Genomic DNA, 19,734 nt, shown 5'->3' on the forward strand with positions numbered 1-19,734 from the left:
CCTGAAATCTGGAGTCATATTCGTCTGAAGAGATAAAAAAACAATTGGTGACGAAGAAGCTCAAAACGAACTTCTCACATAGTTTCGACATCAGAGTCATCTATACCACAAGATATACAGTAGTGTAATATAGGTGAAGAGGCATTCTCATTGTCTCAACAGATGCACAATTGAGTGCACTACTATGTAATAGTCTAAGTACGGTGGAACAACCAAATTTTCTACACATAAGTAGATGTGGAGGGAAGGGTCGATTGCATGTGAATGTTGAGTTAAGCTCCGCTTCACTTTCCTCTTAGTTTTGGAGCTTCCCGTCGCCGACTTTTTTGGATCCCTTCAGACAAACATGACTCTAAATTTCAGGAGACAAATCTGTAACAGCGTCATATTCTAGACGCTGCACTGAGAGGAAGGAGAATTTGTGCTTAACTCAACATTCACATGGAATCAACCCTTCCCATCGTAGCTACTTCATATCAAATACCTTCGTAATTTGATTAAGACCGGTATATTTGTTTGGTTAGGGACACAAAAGAGTTTTTACACGTGAGAGAAAATTAGCGATGACACAATTTTAGATGAGTGTTATTAATCTCAAAAAAGGAGATTTTCAATGAAAATCAATTTCGATATCAAGTCGAATCTCATAAAGGAGATTTTCAATAAAAATCAATATAAATATTAAGTAAAATCTCAAAAAGGAGATTTTCATTGAAAATCGATATCGATATTGAGTCGATCTAACACATTAGATAATCACAGTATTAATTATAGTAATACACAGTCTCTAAAAATAACAATTGCATACGTTATCAATAATCCATGAAACATTTCAATAAAGGCTATTTGGTGTATCAAAATATTCAATATATTATTTCCATACTACAAGCCAAGAATATTGAGAATCATGATCGAATGTTAATAAGTCAGAATGCCTGCTACCTCATGTCCTGTGTCCTCAACGGCTCACTACATTCGAGGATTTCACTTATTTTTGATACCTATTAATAATTAATTTTTTTTTTACGGAAACTTAGCCTGTCATTAAAATGTTGAAATACAAAAAATTGGGAATTATTAACATTTTGAAGCATTTACTGTAGGTTTTTATGTCTGCAAGAAAGATTTGCCACAATCATTACGCTAGTACAGTCTTGTACATTTGTCCACCTGATAGTCCACTTGATATCGTACCGTTACATAGCGAAACCAAAATATTTTTTACAATATTCGCCGCGAGACTGTTTCACCCCCCGCGCTGATAGGTGTGGGAGGGGGGGGGGTGCTGCCTCCTCTCGTCCCGACCGCTCCCTGACACAGTGGTGTAGACGCCGCAGCGCGATCACCATCGCCGTCCTCACTCAGCCGTCCGTTATCCTTACATCCTGCTGTGTTAAACTGACGACATCACGCGGAGGTTTGTGAACTGGTGCAAGAGCTGCGGAGACGTCGTGAGTAAAGCCACGTATTATTATTATCTAGTTACTTACAATTTTGTTATTTGTGCGTCTTTCGTACTTGTATTAACAGCAAAAATAGGAAGGATTATAACTTAGTAGTTAATTCAATTTTATATTCAATCAATTACATGTACCTTATTTTTTATTGACTTCCAAAATTGTTCATAAACTAGTATCGATGTTTTTAAATTTTGTTCCTGTACCATCTCCGTACCGCCTCCTTGGTTACAAAACCTATTTTCAGTTACGAAGAAGACTTGTTGTATTGTAGTTACTGAAAGTGTTAACTAAAGTTTTGCCTCGTCACCTCGCTATCGGAAAAGATGCAAACATTATTCACTTATTAATTGGGACAGTAAGTTAGCAAAGTTTGGTATTGATGGTTTAAGAGGGTAATTGAATTTCGCCCATTCGTTATCGTTATATGTTACTACATTTGTAACACTACGTTTCCAGGTCTGAAAAGTATAAAAATCTTAATTGTGCACTTACAATGTAAAAAGTGAGGTAATAGACTGCCATGAAAAATGCACTGTCCAAAAGTCTACTGCCGTACTTATTTATATTTTAAGTGCATAATTATATTAATTTTTGTTACAGATTAGGTAATGGTAGATTACAATCCTCGAAATGACAAATTTAGTTACATATACGATGTTACGAAGGACAAACATGTATGTTACATTAGTTACCATATTAAACATATATTATATAGAAGAATCTGAAGGTGGACTTGTGTTATTGGCGAATTTCCAAGACAAATAAGTTATTGCGGTCACTATTGCGATATGAATTTGGTTTGTATTTAAACGTAATCCCTCGAGGAATGTTGTTCTTGTATGTGTTCCATTACCTTATTGTGTTATATTAAATGTACGGTTTTTCATTAATCATTGAAAAGTACATTACAATATTTTGACACTTGCTAAAAATATATTTTATATATATATATATATATATATATATATATATATATAATATATATATATCTGTGTGTGTGTGTGTGCGTGCGCGCGCGCGTGTGTGATATATACTGTCCATAACATGTGTTTTTATTTTTTAAATATGTAATAGAAATATCATAATTTCCAAAAATAATGGCTTGATTAAACTTATAATTTTGTCAAACGTAATCTAATCTTCTTTAATTAGCGCTATTCAATTGTTACTCGACAACATTTGAGATACGGTGTAAGAACACAATGCTGTTAGTATGACGTTGTTTACCCTCCAATTTCCACATAACCACAGAATACCAAATTAAAAATAACTTCAAAGTAGTTGTCAATTCATACATATGCGTTGTTTACCCTCCAATTTCCACATAACCACAGAATACCAAATTAAAAATAACTTCAAAGTAGTTGTCAATTCATACATATGCGTTGTTTACCCTCCAATTTCCACATAACCACAGAATACCAAATTAAAAATAACTTCAAAGTAGTTGTCAATTCATACATATGCGTTGTTTACCCTCCAATTTCCACATAACCACAGAATACCAAATTAAAAATAACTTCAAAGTAGTTGTCAATTCATACATATGCGTTGTTTACCCTCCAATTTCCACATAACCACAGAATACCAAATTAAAAATAACTTCAAAGTAGTTGTCAATTCATACATATGCGTTGTTTACCCTCCAATTTCCACATAACCACAGAATACCAAATTAAAAATAACTTCAAAGTAGTTGTCAATTCATACATATGCGTTGTTTACCCTCCAATTTCCACATAACCACAGAATACCAAATTAAAAATAACTTCAAAGTAGTTGTCAATTCATACATATGCGTTGTTTACCCTCCAATTTCCACATAACCACAGAATACCAAATTAAAAATAACTTCAAAGTAGTTGTCAATTCATACATATGCGTTGTTTACCCTCCAATTTCCACATAACCACAGAATACCAAATTAAAAATAACTTCAAAGTAGTTGTCAATTCATACATATACGTTATTTACATAAGTATATTTATTTGATATAGAGAAACGCTTAGGTCCGCTTCTAAAGCCAATACATTGGAAATTAATTAATTAAACCGAAGTAAGAAAACAATGTAATAGCTAAACAAACTGACCCATAAAGCAGTGATGAGTTGAACATAGCACAACACAAGCCGTCCTATTGTTATAACTTTACATTAGTTAGATGTGGTTCAAACCGTCGCGTCGCTCATAAGTTTAATTGTGTTATTAGTATTAATTGCAATTGAAACTCTAGCACCCGCATTTCATAATTATTATGTGATTTTATTTACATAAGACTGTACATAGTGTATATTACAGGGTGTCCACAAAAGGCGTCACAAACTTCTGAGGGTGATAGTATTCATCATTTCAAACAAAAGACGTTCTGTAAGTATAGGTAGAAAATAGTCGTTTAGCCGCTAGCCGCCATTTTGTATTTTTTATAAATCTTTAATCTCTAGAAAACATTAAGTTAAGGAAAAAAATTTGCCTCATAGGTTTGAGTAAAAAAGAAGAAAATGTTGAGGTTTTTTTGTGTTATTTTGTATAATATTAACAAAATGGCGTCTGTTGAAAATACTTGAAATCAAATAAGAAAAAACCATATAGTTATAAAAAATGTACTGGTCACTAACTATTTGACCAACTTAATTAAAATTTAAACGTTACTTGCTTCAATGAAATCCGTTTGTACATAAGTGAACTGGACCACTATAAAGGTACGCTGTACAAGCTAGGAGCAACAAATATTTTGTCTTTTCATAGGCATCAGATATTTTTAATTAGTTAGAAAAATTTTACAATATACCAACTATATTTAAATTTTTAAAAGAATTCCAAACCGTACGTTTTTTTAAATAAAACCCGTCAACACATAATTGAGCACGATCGCCCTAAAGGTAGGCCTACGCTTGCACAAGCGGAGAGCGCCAAACATTTCACACTTGGGAGGTATCAGTTGTTTCTTGCTCCCGGATTGTGCAAGCGTATCTTTAAAGTGATCGTGATGTCGTATGCGTTGATGGATTTTGTTAGAAAATGTACCGTTAGAATTATTATGAGTTTGGAAATATTTGGTATCTTGTAACATTTTTATAATCTATGTAAATTAGCAGATGCCAAAATACAAAATTTTTCTTGCTCCCGGATTGGGCAAGCGTATCTTTAAAGTGATCGTGATGTCGTATGCGTTGATGGATTTTGTTAGAAAATGTACCGTTAGAATTATTATGAGTTTGGAAATATTTGGTATCTTGTAACATTTTTATAATCTATGTAAATTAGCAGATGCCAATCAAATACAAAATTTTTCTTGCTCCCGGATTGGGCAAGCGTATCTTTAAAGTGATCGTGATGTCGTATGCGTTGATGGATTTTGTTAGAAAATGTACCGTTAGAATTATTATGAGTTTGGAAATATTTGGTATCTTGTAACATTTTTATAATCTATGTAAATTAGCAGATGCCAAATACAAAATTTTCTTGCTCTCGGATTGTGCAAGCGTATCTTTAAAGTGATCGTGATGTCGTATGCGTTGATGGATTTTGTTAGAAAATGTACCGTTAGAATTATTATGAGTTTGGAAATATTTGGTATCTTGTAACATTTTTATAATCTATGTAAATTAGCAGATGCCAAATACAAAATTTTCTTGCTCTCGGATTGTGCAAGCGTATCTTTAAAGTGATCGTGATGTCGTATGCGTTGATGGATTTTGTTAGAAAATGTACCGTTAGAATTATTATGAGTTTGGAAATATTTGGTATCTTGTAACATTTTTATAATCCATGTAAATCAGCAGATGCCAAATACAAAATTTTCTTGCTCTCGGCTTGTGCAAGCGTATCCTTAAATTGGTCGTGTTCGCGTATGCACTTACGAATTCTGTTGGAACAGTTACCGTTAAAATCTTAATGCAATTGTTCCAGTAATTGGTGGCCAGTTAATTTTTATAACTATGTGCTTTTTTATTATTGGACGTTAAATATTTTTAACAGACACCATTTTGTTAATATTATAACAATAGCAAATAGAATTATCAACATTTTCCTCTTAATTATTGAAACCTGTGAGCCAAAGTAGGTTTCCTTAGCTTAAATAATTTTAGAGATATTAATATTTTAATAAAAAATTCAAAATTTATTAGCGGCTAGCAGCTAAAGGAAACATTTCCTTGACTATAGGAAATTTTGCTTGTGACACTCTTTTTTGAACACTCCCTGTATATTAACTACGTCTAAAATGTTTATTACGTAATACGCATTCATTTTTTGTGTTTAACGTTCATTATATACGACGCGGGTGATTTATAACAATAACAGAGTCTCGGACAGAGCCCATGACACGAGTGAATTATAACAATAACAGGGACTCGAACAGAGCCAATGATACAAGTGCATTATAACAATAACAGGGACTCTGACTGAGCGCATGATGCGAGTGTACTATAACAATAACAGGGACTCGGACAGAGCGCATGACGCGGTGAATTATAACAATAACAGGGTCTCGGACAGAGCCCATGACACGGTGAATTATAACAATAACAGGGACTCTGACTGAGCGCATGATGCGAGTGTGCTATAACAATAACAGGGACTCTGACTGAGCGCATGATGCGAGTGTACTATAACAATAACAGGGACTCTGAGTGAGCCAATGATGCGAGTGTATTATAACAATAACAGGGACTCTGACTGAGCGCATGATGCGAGTGTACTATAACAATAACAGGGACTCTGACTGAGCGCATGATGTGAGTGTACTATAACAATAACAGGGACTCTGACTGAGCGCATGATGCGAGTGTACTATAACAATAACAGGGACTCTGACTGAGCGCATGATGCGAGTGTACTATAACAATAACAGGGACTCTGACTGAGCGCATGATGCGAGTGTACTATGACAATAACAGGGACTCTGACTGAGCGCATGATGCGAGTGTACTATAACAATAACAGGGACTCTGAGTGAGCCAATGATGCGAGTGTATTATAACAATAACAGGGACTCTGACTGAGCGCATGATGCGAGTGTACTATAACAATAACAGGGACTCTGACTGAGCGCATGATGCGAGTGTACTATGACAATAACAGGGACTCTGACTGAGCGCATGATGCGAGTGTTCTATAACAATAACAGGGACTCGGACAGAGCGCATGACGCAGGTGATTAATAACAATAAACGTACTTCATACCCTATTACCAAGAAACTATATCACTAAACGACTTCTATAAATTAAATTCCTTTTATAATCTGGTGCAAGGTAAGGCCCTGTAAGAAATCATTACCAGATTTTGTACTAAAAGTAAAAGCTATATATATCGTAACCTGTCCGCTAGAAGTAGTGAAGACTTATCATACCTAACCTCTGACATTACTTGTGGCTCTGCATCACAAATACACACAGAAGATGGCAAACTTTTACTTAATCCTTTTATCATCTCACTCAAGTTTCGTACGAATATATAATAGAAATTTGAAATATTCCTATTAATATTCGATACGAAGTTAAACAAAGTGTCATCACAAACCTCCTCAATGACGTGGAAATCTGTAGCCAATAAAACTAGGACATTGATATAGAAGAGATCATATTCTTCAAGAAATGTACGTCAGGAAATTAGTTCTTTGCTTAAATTCTATTATTTACTATGGTTTATTTGAAAGAAAAGCATGATTTCGGATTACATTAGTGATACAAGGAACACGACGTTTCAAGGATATGTATTCTTCTTCAGGCGTAAAAGATACAAGGAGCCCTATGAATTAAGATTGTAGCCGTGCATTTATTTATTACTTGGTAAAATCAATACATTAAATAGTTTACATTTAAGGATAAGGGTGGATTCCAATTCTTGAAGTGTAGTTTTATATCCTTGCAACACATAACAACTAATTAGTTAACATAACAAGGTAAGAGTACACATGACAATGGCACAAAACAGAGTTAGCATGCAAAACCTTAAGCCTCCAGCTCATTTCATTCTCTATACGCCCTTTGTACAAACATACGTGCGATAATGAAGAAAAGAACATTTTACAGGCACAGACAGACAACTGAAGTTTGGCAGTTTATTCAGTGATAGGCGTCAATGAATAGAGGAATGAGCACACTCGTCGAACTCTTGTCTGCGTAGAAATAATGTTTCTTTCAAGAGTTTACAGATGAAATTGTTCTGAAAATATTCCGCAGATAGTTAGGCTAAGCTAACGCTCAACCGAATTTCAGAGAGAGAGAGAGAGGGGGAATTAGAGAGATACACACTTATCCTATGTTAATTTATGCAGGAATTTAAGACTAAAAATAATTAACCTTACAAAAATAAATATTAATACATTTATAAAAGAAATTTGCGATGGTTAGGTAGATCAGTATTGTTTGATCTATGTATGTGTATTTTTTACTGATAGAAGATAAAACATACAATCATTGAGCACACGGTTAACGCTGCACTTGAATCATCGACACTGAATTGAATCTAATGCTTTACCCAACTTTAACTCCATCACTGGATAGTTATATAATAATATAAAGGTTGTTAGCAAATTCGAATTGAGGTAAACATATATAAAATAAAACTGGGAAGAAATAAGCCTTGATGAAATTAGGGACATAAAACTGCCGTTAGATCCAAAGTTTCTTGGCAACAGCAGACCCGGGAACTTAGAGCCAATAATATTGCACCCCTCACCCCTCCCGTGTAGCCGGGGTGGAGAATTAACACATTTACATGAGCTTTCACTCCTGACGTTGTTGTGTTAAAATTTTGACGCTCTTCGGAGTAACGCCATTGATTTGGATACTTAACGTCAGAGAAAATTGGGTTATTTTGCCACAAAATGAATTAGGCAATTGGGTATCTATGCGGTTAACGGCCGGATTGTCCGAGCAAACTTTCAACGTTAATAAAGTATTCTGCTTATCCTCTTGAACTACGATTTGTTTTAGGGGGTGGAAATCACTAATAACTTTGTTTTAATCATGTAATGTAAGTGTAAATTTGTAGTTATTATTGTGTACTCCGCTTCTTATTTTCTATGATTTTCAGCGTTATCTGCTCCTGATCGCTATCTGAGCTTAGTTAACTAACATCAATCGTATCGTGCAGTATCCTTCACTGCCTCTCGATGGCGTCTATTAAACAATTGCTGCCTGTTAGCTCTAATACAGTTAATTAGTTTTGAAGGTGATTTACGTGTTTGTATGCGAATTACGTGAGAAGTTTAAATATTGAGAAGTAAATTTATTTCTCTGTAACTGGTGTGATAGTACAAGTTCCTTGTGTAATTGTTGCTATCTGAGCTTAGTTAACTAACATCAATCGTATCGTGCAGTATCCTTCACTGCCTCTCGATGGCGTCTATTACACAATTGCTGCCTGTTAGCTCTAATACAGTTAATTAGTTTTGAAGGTGATTTACGTGTTTGTATGCGAATTACGTGAGAAGTTTAAATATTGAGAAGTAAATTTATTTCTCTGTAACTGGTGTGATAGTACAAGTTCCTTGTGTAATTGTTGCTATCTGAGCTTAGTTAACTAACATCAATCGTATCGTGCAGTATCCTTCACTGCCTCTCGATGGCGTCTATTAAACAATTGCTGCCTGTTAGCTCTAATACAGTTAATTAGTTCTGAAGGTGATTTACGTGTTTGTATGCGAATTACGTGAGAAGTTTAAATATTGAGAAGTAAATTTATTTCTCTGTAACTGGTGTGATAGTACAAGTTCCTTGTGTAATTGTTGCTATCTGAGCTTAGTTAACTAACATCAATCGTATCGTGCAGTATCCTTCACTGCCTCTCGATGGCGTCTATTACACAATTGCTGCCTGTTAGCTCTAATACAGTTAATTAGTTTTGAAGGTGATTTACGTGTTTGTATGCGAATTACGTGAGAAGTTTAAATATTGAGAAGTAAATTTATTTCTCTGTAACTGGTGTGATAGTACAAGTTCCTTGTGTAATTGTTGCTATCTGAGCTTAGTTAACTAACATCAATCGTATCGTGCAGTATCCTTCACTGCCTCTCGATGGCGTCTATTAAACAATTGCTGCCTGTTAGCTCTAATACAGTTAATTAGTTCTGAAGGTGATTTACGTGTTTGCATGCGAATTACGTGAGAAGTTTAAATATTAAGAAGTAAATTTATTTCTCTGTAACTGGTGTGATAGTACAAGTTCCTTGTGTAATTGTTGCTATCTGAGCTTAGTTAACTAACATCAATCGTATCGTGCAGTATCCTTCACTGCGTCTCGATGGCGTCTATTACACAATTGCTGCCTGTTAGCTCTAATACAGTTAATTAGTTTTGAAGGTGATTTACGTGTTTGTATGCGAATTACGTGAGAAGTTTAATTAAGAAGTAAATTTATTTCTCTGTAACTGGTGTGATAGTACAAGTTCGTTGTGTAATTGTTGCTATCTGAGCTTAGTTAACTAACATCAATCGTATCGTGCAGTATCCTTCACTGCCTCTCGATGGCGTCTATTACACAATTGCTGCCTGTTAGCTCTAATACAGTTAATTAGTTTTGAAGGTGATTTACGTGTTTGTATGCGAATTACATGAGAACTTTAAATATTAAGAAGTAAATTTATTTCTCTGTAACTGGTGTGATAGTACAAGTTCCTTGTGTATTTGTTGCTATCTGAGCTTAGTTAACTAACATCAATCGTATCGTGCAGTATCCTTCACTGCCTCCCGATGGCGTCTATTACACAATTGCTGTCTGTTAGCTCTAATACAGTTAATTAGTTTTGACGGTGATTTACGTGTTTGTATGCGAATTACATGAGAACTTTAAATATTAAGAAGTAAATTTATTTCTCTGTAACTGGTGTGATAGTACAAGTTCGTTGTGTAATTGTTGCTATCTGAGCTTAGTTAACTAACATCAATCGTATCGTGCAGTATCCTTCACTGCCTCTCGATGGCGTCTATTAAACAATTGCTGCCTGTTAGCTCTAATACAGTTAATTAGTTTTGAAGGTGATTTACGTGTTTGTATGCGAATTACATGAGAACTTTAAATATTAAGAAGTAAATTTATTTCTCTGTAACTGGTGTGATAGTACAAGTTCGTTGTGTAATTGTTGCTATCTGAGCTTAGTTAACTAACATCAATCGTATCGTGCAGTATCCTTCACTGCCTCTCGATGGCGTCTATTACACAATTGCTGTCTGTTAGCTCTAATACAGTTAATTAGTTTTGACGGTGATTTACGTGTTTGTATGCGAATTACATGAGAACTTTAAATATTAAGAAGTAAATTTATTTCTCTGTAACTGGTGTGATAGTACAAGTTCGTTGTGTATTGTTGCTTTTAAAATCATGAAATATCATCTTTATGTGATTAGAAGTTACCACACTTGATATATAAGTGCATAGTACTGCATACGAAGGCATGGATAGGTTTGTGTTGATTATTTATTAAACTTATGTTTGTTTGTACCGTTATTTATTGGTATGATGAAAGTTTGATTAAATTTTTATGCATTATTTTCTAACTTACTTTTATTCACGCCGGAAACGATATAAACGTTGCTATCTATTGCTATCGTCCTAAGGAAAAGTATAAGGTTTAAGGGTATGAAAAAGACAAATTATAGATTTTAGAATATTAAAAGTGGAATTACTTTTTTTTGCAGGGTAGTAGGAAGGGTTATGTGAATGAACAATATTTGTTTGCTTTTTTCAAGTTGCGTTTCCTATAAAACAGACTTGGCCGGAGGTAATTGTGTTCAGAACGTATGATTTATTTTGTTTACTGATAGTTAATAACTCGAGGGATGTTGTTCGTTGCTGGATGTGTGGCACTTTTGTTAGTCAGATATGAACTTTTATTCTTAGAATGTCCAAATTAACAAAAACGCTTACATTTGGGTAAAATTCCCTTGATTTCAGAATTATTATTATTTTACGTATCCAAATATGGTCTAACGGGTGACGACGCAGCAACCAATCGAGGTTGACTTACGATTATAACAAGAAAACGTGACACCCGTAGAACAGAAATATTAGAAATATTACTTCGCGCGAGAAAAGTAGTTCCACTTTTAATATTCTATAACTTCGTTACTTGTCATTTCCACCCATTGAAACCCAGTATTTTTTTGTTCAGAAGGATGATAGCAATAGGTTAATAACGCGAAACTCATACTTTTAGTTTAAAATTAATGGTTATGGTTTTTAATATTTTGAAGACAACGGCAATAAGTAAAAGAAAATAATTTACGACACGAAGCGCTAAAGTGATTTGATTAAATTCCTAACTATTCCGTCTCTTAGTTATAAACCAACGCTTGCCCTTGATTTTCCAAAGGGAGTGAGAGACAAACCCTTTAAACGCTATCCGAAGCAACCTATAATGAAGATAATTGTAAGATATCGCAATTTTTCTAACCATTTCCGAACTATGTTTATCTCTAATATCTGACAAAGTCTGTTGTGTCATTCTCTACACTATTAAAGAACAAGTACCCTGAAAGTAGAGTGATACAGTGTCTATCCAACATTACATAACATTTGCATCAATGGTAGAATATTAGTAGCTGATAATGAGACATCGAAGTCGAATAGAACAAACTCTTCACTGGATATCTAATTGTGAACTCCAGGTCTCTGAGGTAACATGGCTATCAGTGTTACATTTATTGGTATTGATTTCAGTACTCATTTAAGTTGCGACTATTAAATAAATGAGATCGTTCAAACGTTCTATAGTTTCTGAGATTTATTAACTTGTATTGAAACTAAAATCACCGTTAAAACGAAAGAAGTCCTAGATCGCACAATTTCTCTGTGACTGTTTAAAAGTGTATTCAATTGTGTAACCACAATTTCATTCCAATAGTTCTGAATTTTATGCGATTCCAGTTATAACACTCAGAGAATAACCTGAAGGCGGATTTCTAATTCGCCGTTCATAAGGGGACCACAATCAGAGATTTGTGTATTGCAATATAAGTACATTACTCCTCAATGCTAAACATACACTTAAATGTTATTTTTAAGAACTTAAGATAGTATATTTGTTAAAGTATCCTGATTATTATTTGCTCTGATCTGGGTATAGCACTAACTGTGTAAAAAGATTAAACATATTATAATACTGTTTAATATTGTAAATGTTTGAAGAGTGTTAAAATTATTAAATTTGCTACCACAGCCATATATTGATCATAGCTACATTGCAATTTTAATATCAATCTTACATGTGGAACATTATACTTTAGTTTGTGCAATTACTTTATAAGAATACAATTCTAATGTTTAATTTAATATAATTAGGAAAAGTTTTGCACAAAGACAATGTATAACAACATTTTATAGTATGAGTTTTATTTTACCCTCCAAATTTACAAATAAAAACCAAATAATGCGTATATAATCGCAATGTTTATATTTTCCTGTCAAAAGTTTATGGTGCTTATGAACACTCTGTATGTTGGTTTTGAATGTTTGTTCTTAGAGCTAAAACAAAACGGCTGTATAACTATGAATAGGAAATACATATTTGAAATCTGGATCTCTATTTCTGTTTGTATGAATAAAAACTAAAAGTGAACTAGCAATTTAAAAACATTAATAGTTTTTAAATGCTACAAGTTTGCATGGCAGGTTACGCAATGTAAAAAAGTTACTTAAAAGTAGTGAAAATGTTGATTATCCACATAAAAATGTTAACTGTTTCACGACATGGTAGAATAACATTATCTCGCAATGTATATTTTACTATTTACATAACCTGAAAAACTGCGTAAATTTAGACATTTTCACATAATTGTTAAATGTTATTTATCTAAATAATAATGGCTGCCTTAGACTATCTCTATCAACGTTAGAGGATATTAAAAATTATGCCTTTTCAGCTATCATTGTCATTCTTTAACTTAACCGTAACAATATCTGTTTTCAATACATTCAGGGCCGTACTCAGACGCCCAGGCCCGGGCCTCTCCACAAGGACCGTGTAAACGGCACGACGCCGCGGTAGCGGGACATGACAAGGCTGAGTGCGGCCCTGACAACACTTAATACAGTTGTATAGCTGCCAACATCTGAGTTAGAGATGCTTGTCAAACCCCGTCAGTGACGTAGCACTTTTCTATCAATACAATAGACCTTGTACTGCACCGACTTTCCCTCTTATTGTGGTTGATCAGATCCGCAGAGGACAGTGGTCGATAAGGACGAGCCGAATGAGGATTTTAAGAGGATATATATATATATATATATATATATATATATATATATATATATATATATATATATGTATATATATATATATGTATATATGTGTATTAAACAGTTAATGCATTATGCAAACAATAATAACATGGTATTATTATTATTATTTGATCCTAGAATAAAGAAGTAGAAGATATTGATCATTTCCGATTCCTTGTTATGAATTAGGATACAATTTGGGTAATTTCGAGCCAAACCAAATGCTATGAAATGTTTAGTAAAATGTAGTGCACTCCGTAGTCTTGCAATGGTTATGTAATAAAGAATGTGTTATGCTAATACCATCAATTTAAACCCCGACTGCCAGACTGACCTACTTACTGAACTATCCTGGAAGATATCCAGAACACAGAGCTGGATGGTCTCAATAATGAACAACTACCAACACCAAACATCTTCTTACTTCCATCTCGAGGTTTATCTATATGACGAAAAAATCTAACTCTATTAATTGATAAGGTAATAGTCACCTCCATATAATTCGAAAAGCGAAATAGATTTTAATCCCACGAAGGATGTCATGATACCATGTCCTTGAAATGTATATTTTACTTTAACGTTAAGAGTTTGGTCAAATATGAAACACGATATGTAAAAAGGTTTTTTGTGAAAAATATTAAGATCTGAAAAGAAATCAGACCCATAGAAACAATAAAGACAGATCTTATCCCTTTGGACGTAGCAAAGAGAGTCTGAAAGATAAAGCAGCTGTAATACAAACAAAGCTGCTGAACTGGTTTAGGGTACAAAGAAACCAAAGAACTACTAGGAACAATGAGGATTAATTAGACGGCAGGATTAGCGGTGGAGGCCTATTTACGCAGAATATAAAACTATTGGAAACAGTGCAAAGGCTGCAATAACAGTAGAGACGTGGTTACGCAGAATATAAAACTATTGGATACAATGCAAACTTATGCGACGGCTACAATAACAATAGAGACGTGGTTACGCAGAATATAAAACTATTGAATACAATGCAAACTTATGCGACGGCTACAATAACAGTAGAGACGTGGTTACGCAGAATATAAAACTATTGGAAACAATGCAAACTTATGCGACGGCTACAATAACAGTAGAGACGTGGTTACGCAGAATATAAAACTATTGAATACAATGCAAACTTATGCGACGGCTGCTACAATAACAGTAGAGACGTGGTTACGCAGAATATAAAACTATTGGAAACAATGCAAACTTATGCGACGGCTACAATAACAGTAGAGACGTGGTTACGCAGAATATAAAACTATTGGAAACAATGCAAACTTATGCGACGGCTACAATAACAGTAGAGACGTGGTTACGCAGAATATAAAACTATTGGATACAATGCAAACTTATGCGACGGACTACAATAACAGTAGAGACGTGGTTACGCAGAATATAAAACTATTGAATACAATGCAAACTTATGCGACGGCTGCAATAACAGTAGGGACGTGGTTACGCACAATACAATGCAAACTTATGCGAGCAATAACAGTAGAGACGTGGTTACGCAGAATATAAAGCTATTGAAAAAAGTGAGAGCCAATGAGACAACAGTAAGAGCGGTGGGGGCGTGTTATACGTAGAATATAAAACTGATTGAATGCAGAGAGACGAATATGCATACTCCTTCGCTGCTGTGAACTTAAGTGTTGAAAACACTCGGTCACAATTATTGTCCAGACAACTACCAGACATGTCTGATGGATGTATAAGGTCACAATTATTTTCCAGACAACTACCATACATGTCTGATGGATGTATAAGGTCACAATTATTTTCCAGACAACTACCATACATGTCTGATGGATGTATAAGGTCACAATTATTTTCCAGACAACTACCATACATGTCTGATGGATGTATAAGGTCACAATTATTTTCCAGACAACTACCATACATGTCTGATGGATGTATAAGGTCACAATTATTTTCCAGACAACTACCATACATGTCTGATGGATGTATAAGGTCACAATTATTTTCCAGACAACTACCATACATGTCTGATGGATGTATAAGGTCACAATTATTGTCCAGACAACTACCATACATGTCTGATGGATGTATAAGATCACAATTATTGTCCAGACAACTACCATACATGTCTGATGGATATATAAGTCTTTGTAAAAGGAGACTGTAAAAGTGGAACACATGTTTACCAGTTACTGAGAATAATTGTTCTTAGATACTCTAAGCTGATTATGGCTGTTGCGAAGACCAGACAATCTCGACCACAATACCAGTCGTATCAGGTGTACGCTATTGTAGTGTACACTGCGAACAAACTCACTGTGGTTATTTGATTTCAATAAGACTTTACATGTTATTCCAATTGATAAAATGTCTTAATGAGTCTTAATCATTTTAAAGATATTTAAATTAAGAATACTTTTGGTTTCACATCAAATGTTCCTTATAATCTTAAACCTAACCTGATTACAATTTAAGAACAGTTATTTCCCGTAATCCTCTGTGGAAAACGTAAAATATGCCACTTTTATAATACTCAATTGTAAGAAAATGACGGATTTTCATATTATTCTAGTTGTTTAATATTTAAAATCTATAACCCAATTTATCAACATTTATACATAATATAGGTTATTATTTTCTTACAAGCCTGCAGTGATTGTTTGAAAAAAATTGATTTGTATGCGTAATGCATAAACATTAAAATATTTAATTCGATTAGTACACATTAAGTTATATCTACGTGGACCCTACAAAGGTCTACCACAGCTTTATGGAATATTGAAAACGGCGATATACACCGTCAAATATTATTACAGTAGTGTACATACCTTTTTCATACTACTGTATGGAGCTCACGAGTGGAGCACCTACTACATGGAGCTCACAAGTAGAGTAGCGGGAGGAATGCGCCCTCTGCCTGTCAATCAACTGTCTTACATTTCTAAAAACATTGCCCTCTCTTTATTTAATTAATTTTTAATAAATTAACATAATGATTTTAATTTGTAGTTATAATAAATTATTATAATTTGAACACATATATATTTTTTTAGTTGGAACAATGTTTTCATAGTATTATTAAACATATTGCTTTGGTTCGTTTTATGTTTTATTAGCATATTTTCGTTGGGTAGTGATTATTTTAATATGATTGTTAATATTATTTAGTATTATTAATTATAATGTTGTACTTATCAATTTACTTCATACATTAAAATAAATACATCAATACTAAATGTTTAGTATTAATAACACAACTACAAGAGTCGGCCACCTTTTAATGTTACCATAAATTAGGAACTTTAGTTCAATAATAAGTATATATTTAAAATTTTGGAAGCACATTTGTGCATTACTTTAGTACCGTTTACTTATTTTGTGTAAGAGGGACGACTTTACTTAGGCCTTCATAAAGACTTGATGGTTCGCAAGGATGCTTAATTTTGATGATTTTTGAATATTTCTTCATTTAAAATATTGTGAAATCAAATTACGTATCATGTTAAATGTTTTCGGTGAACGAATTAGTTCAAAGATTACATTTAAAGACGTTGTTTGAAAATATTTTAATACTTTAATTTTTAAATTAGAAATATTTTATGAATGTAATATATTTTATTCACTGAGTACGGTACACGACTATTATTTATGACGAGCTGCTTAGATACACTTTACTTCATTGGTTTCAGATAGATTTCATAGAAAACTGCCTATTGCAACCATCCACATGACTGAACTTTTGAGAGAGTTTTGCATTTCCTCGGATCAAGACCCCTTTGTATGTATGGGATTATGAAATATAACCTTGTGAACTCGATAACTGCGTAATTTAAAAATATCAATACCAAACTTAATACAAAGGCAGTGCTTGCTCACAGCTTGGATGAGTTCTTTATCCAATCTTAACCAATTACAAGTTTATAGCGGCGGCCATTAAACTTCGACAAAATTGTAACTTAACTAATAGCCAGCGTAGCGCCAAAACCAGACACATTTTAAATATAGTAGATGATTATAAATATCTTTTAGTCTTTAAACTAATTTTATATCTGTTAAGGTTTCAAGATGACAACCATTGAAAATGTGGGAAAGGAATGGTTATATGCATTATAGCGCAAAAAAGTGGGTTTGGATTCTCAGGTTATTTCTAATAATGTTTGTTTTCGACATCTCGTAAGATTTCCAGACAGGAATCAGGCGACATAAAGCAACATTTATTCATACTTATTTTATAATAATTCTAAACATTGAAAGATGGGAGGTATATATAAAGTTTACAGTTATAGAAGTATGCAATTGAACCGTTATAAGAGATTATGTTAATAAACATAATTCCGAATTAATTGTAAATAAATTAAGTCTAAGTTTATACAAAGCAATTTATATATTTATAACAATTTTGAATTGCAAGACTTCAAGGTTATAATCTTTATAAATGATTTAAAGTGTTACGATTATATTAACATTGAGGGTTATTGTCCATCGGTGATGTGAAAAGTAAAATTCTAAACTAATAATACATCTTTAGATAAACATTGACAATAAAAGTCAACGTGTTTGTGTTTAGAACAATCCAGTCTTCTAGTGGACGTATTAATGAGTTAAAACTGCAATCTTTTATAGACAATCGAATCATCAAGGGATTGGTGAGGTGTAAAAGATGCCATAACATTCTCTCTTACAGCTCTAGTTAGTCTGGTGTAATTGGATGTTAGAGTAATAAATTTGAGCTTTGTCTGAAGTGGCACTGCTTGTCTCTATGACCTGGAAGTGTCAGCTTATACGACCTCTAATGTATGACCACACTCAAGAACTCGATGTTTGTCATAATCATAAGGTATAGAAGTGTTATACACAGTTGATATGACTATCCTCTCATAATAGTGACCATTCCACTTGTATAACCAATAAATTGGTTGTGTAACAAATGCAATAACATTCTGTCTTACAGCTCTAGTTAGTCTGGTGTAATTGGATGTTCGAGTAATAAATTTGAGCTTTGTCTAAAGTGTTAAACACAGTTGATATGACTATCCTCTCATAATAGTGAACAGTCCACTAGTTAAAAATTTAAATAAATAAATGTTGGATTTTTAACACTAAAACAATTTGATGTATAATACAATGATGATTTCCAGTATCTTATCATACAAGCTTACAGCAGTTACCCTCAGCAAATAGGCGTTATTTTGTCAAATGTATGTATATAGAAGAATATTTAAAAACAGAACAACATATTTAGTTAAAATAATATAAATACATAATTTTAAAAATAATATTAGCCTGTACAAGATAAAATGTGTACATGTTCCACTTTCATGAGCGTTGTGCCTACTAAGAAGAAAACACGTTATGGTTATATTATAAATGGTAACTTACATTATGGAAGTGTAATTTCTAATATTTAACTTATGTATTTTTTTAATGTGTAGAGATTCTTTATATGTCAGTAGGATTTTTAATTCATTATACTAAACATTTTACAATATGTCATGACCAAGTAGGTCTTTGATTTGTTGTGGACACGAAAGAAAATATAAAAATACTTTCGAAAATTCCATAGCATTATCCAAGGGCAATAAAGTAAAGTAAGATGTATTATTTTACCAAGCGAAGTTAGGGCTAAGAAGCACTCTCTAACACAACCTGGGGACCAACGACTTCAAGGTTACTTCTGAACCACCAAAGACCAGGCAAGCGGGTTGCTTGCAAGGACAGGATCGCTCTGCGGTCACCCATCCAAGCAGCAGCCACACTAGACGTTGTTTGATGCGGTTATCTTGCGACAATCGTTTTAACCGCTACACTGCGCCAACAGAGAAAACTCCAGGAGGAAATAATCCAGCATTAATACGTCTTCAGTTATAAAATATGGCCTGGATCACGTTGATGCTGGCCACCAGTTATACGGAAGCCCGCCCCTCCAACTCGCCTGTACAGACGACTGTGTATTATTGGTAGTTTCGATTAAACATAATATGTAAAGAGTTTTCTTCTCCGAGGCTGAAATATTTCAAGAATTTGCTTGTTTACACAATGTTCCTCGCACTATCAACC

At 33.7% G+C, this 19,734-nt stretch overlaps 1 protein-coding gene across 1 annotated transcript in view; it reads left to right on the top strand.

Moving 5' to 3' along the window:
* Positions 1–1,330: 1,330 nt before the first annotated feature.
* Positions 1,331–19,734, top strand: part of LOC124368372 (chaoptin-like) — a 156,443-nt gene continuing 138,039 nt past the window's right edge. Inside the window, exon 1 of the mRNA XM_046825657.1 lies at positions 1,331–1,451. The gene's annotated coding sequence lies outside the window, so the exon portion shown is untranslated. The remainder of the gene's footprint in view (positions 1,452–19,734) is intronic.

Source organism: Homalodisca vitripennis, chromosome 8, assembly GCF_021130785.1.
Source record: "Homalodisca vitripennis isolate AUS2020 chromosome 8, UT_GWSS_2.1, whole genome shotgun sequence".
Taxonomy (NCBI): Eukaryota; Metazoa; Arthropoda; class Insecta; order Hemiptera; family Cicadellidae; genus Homalodisca; species Homalodisca vitripennis.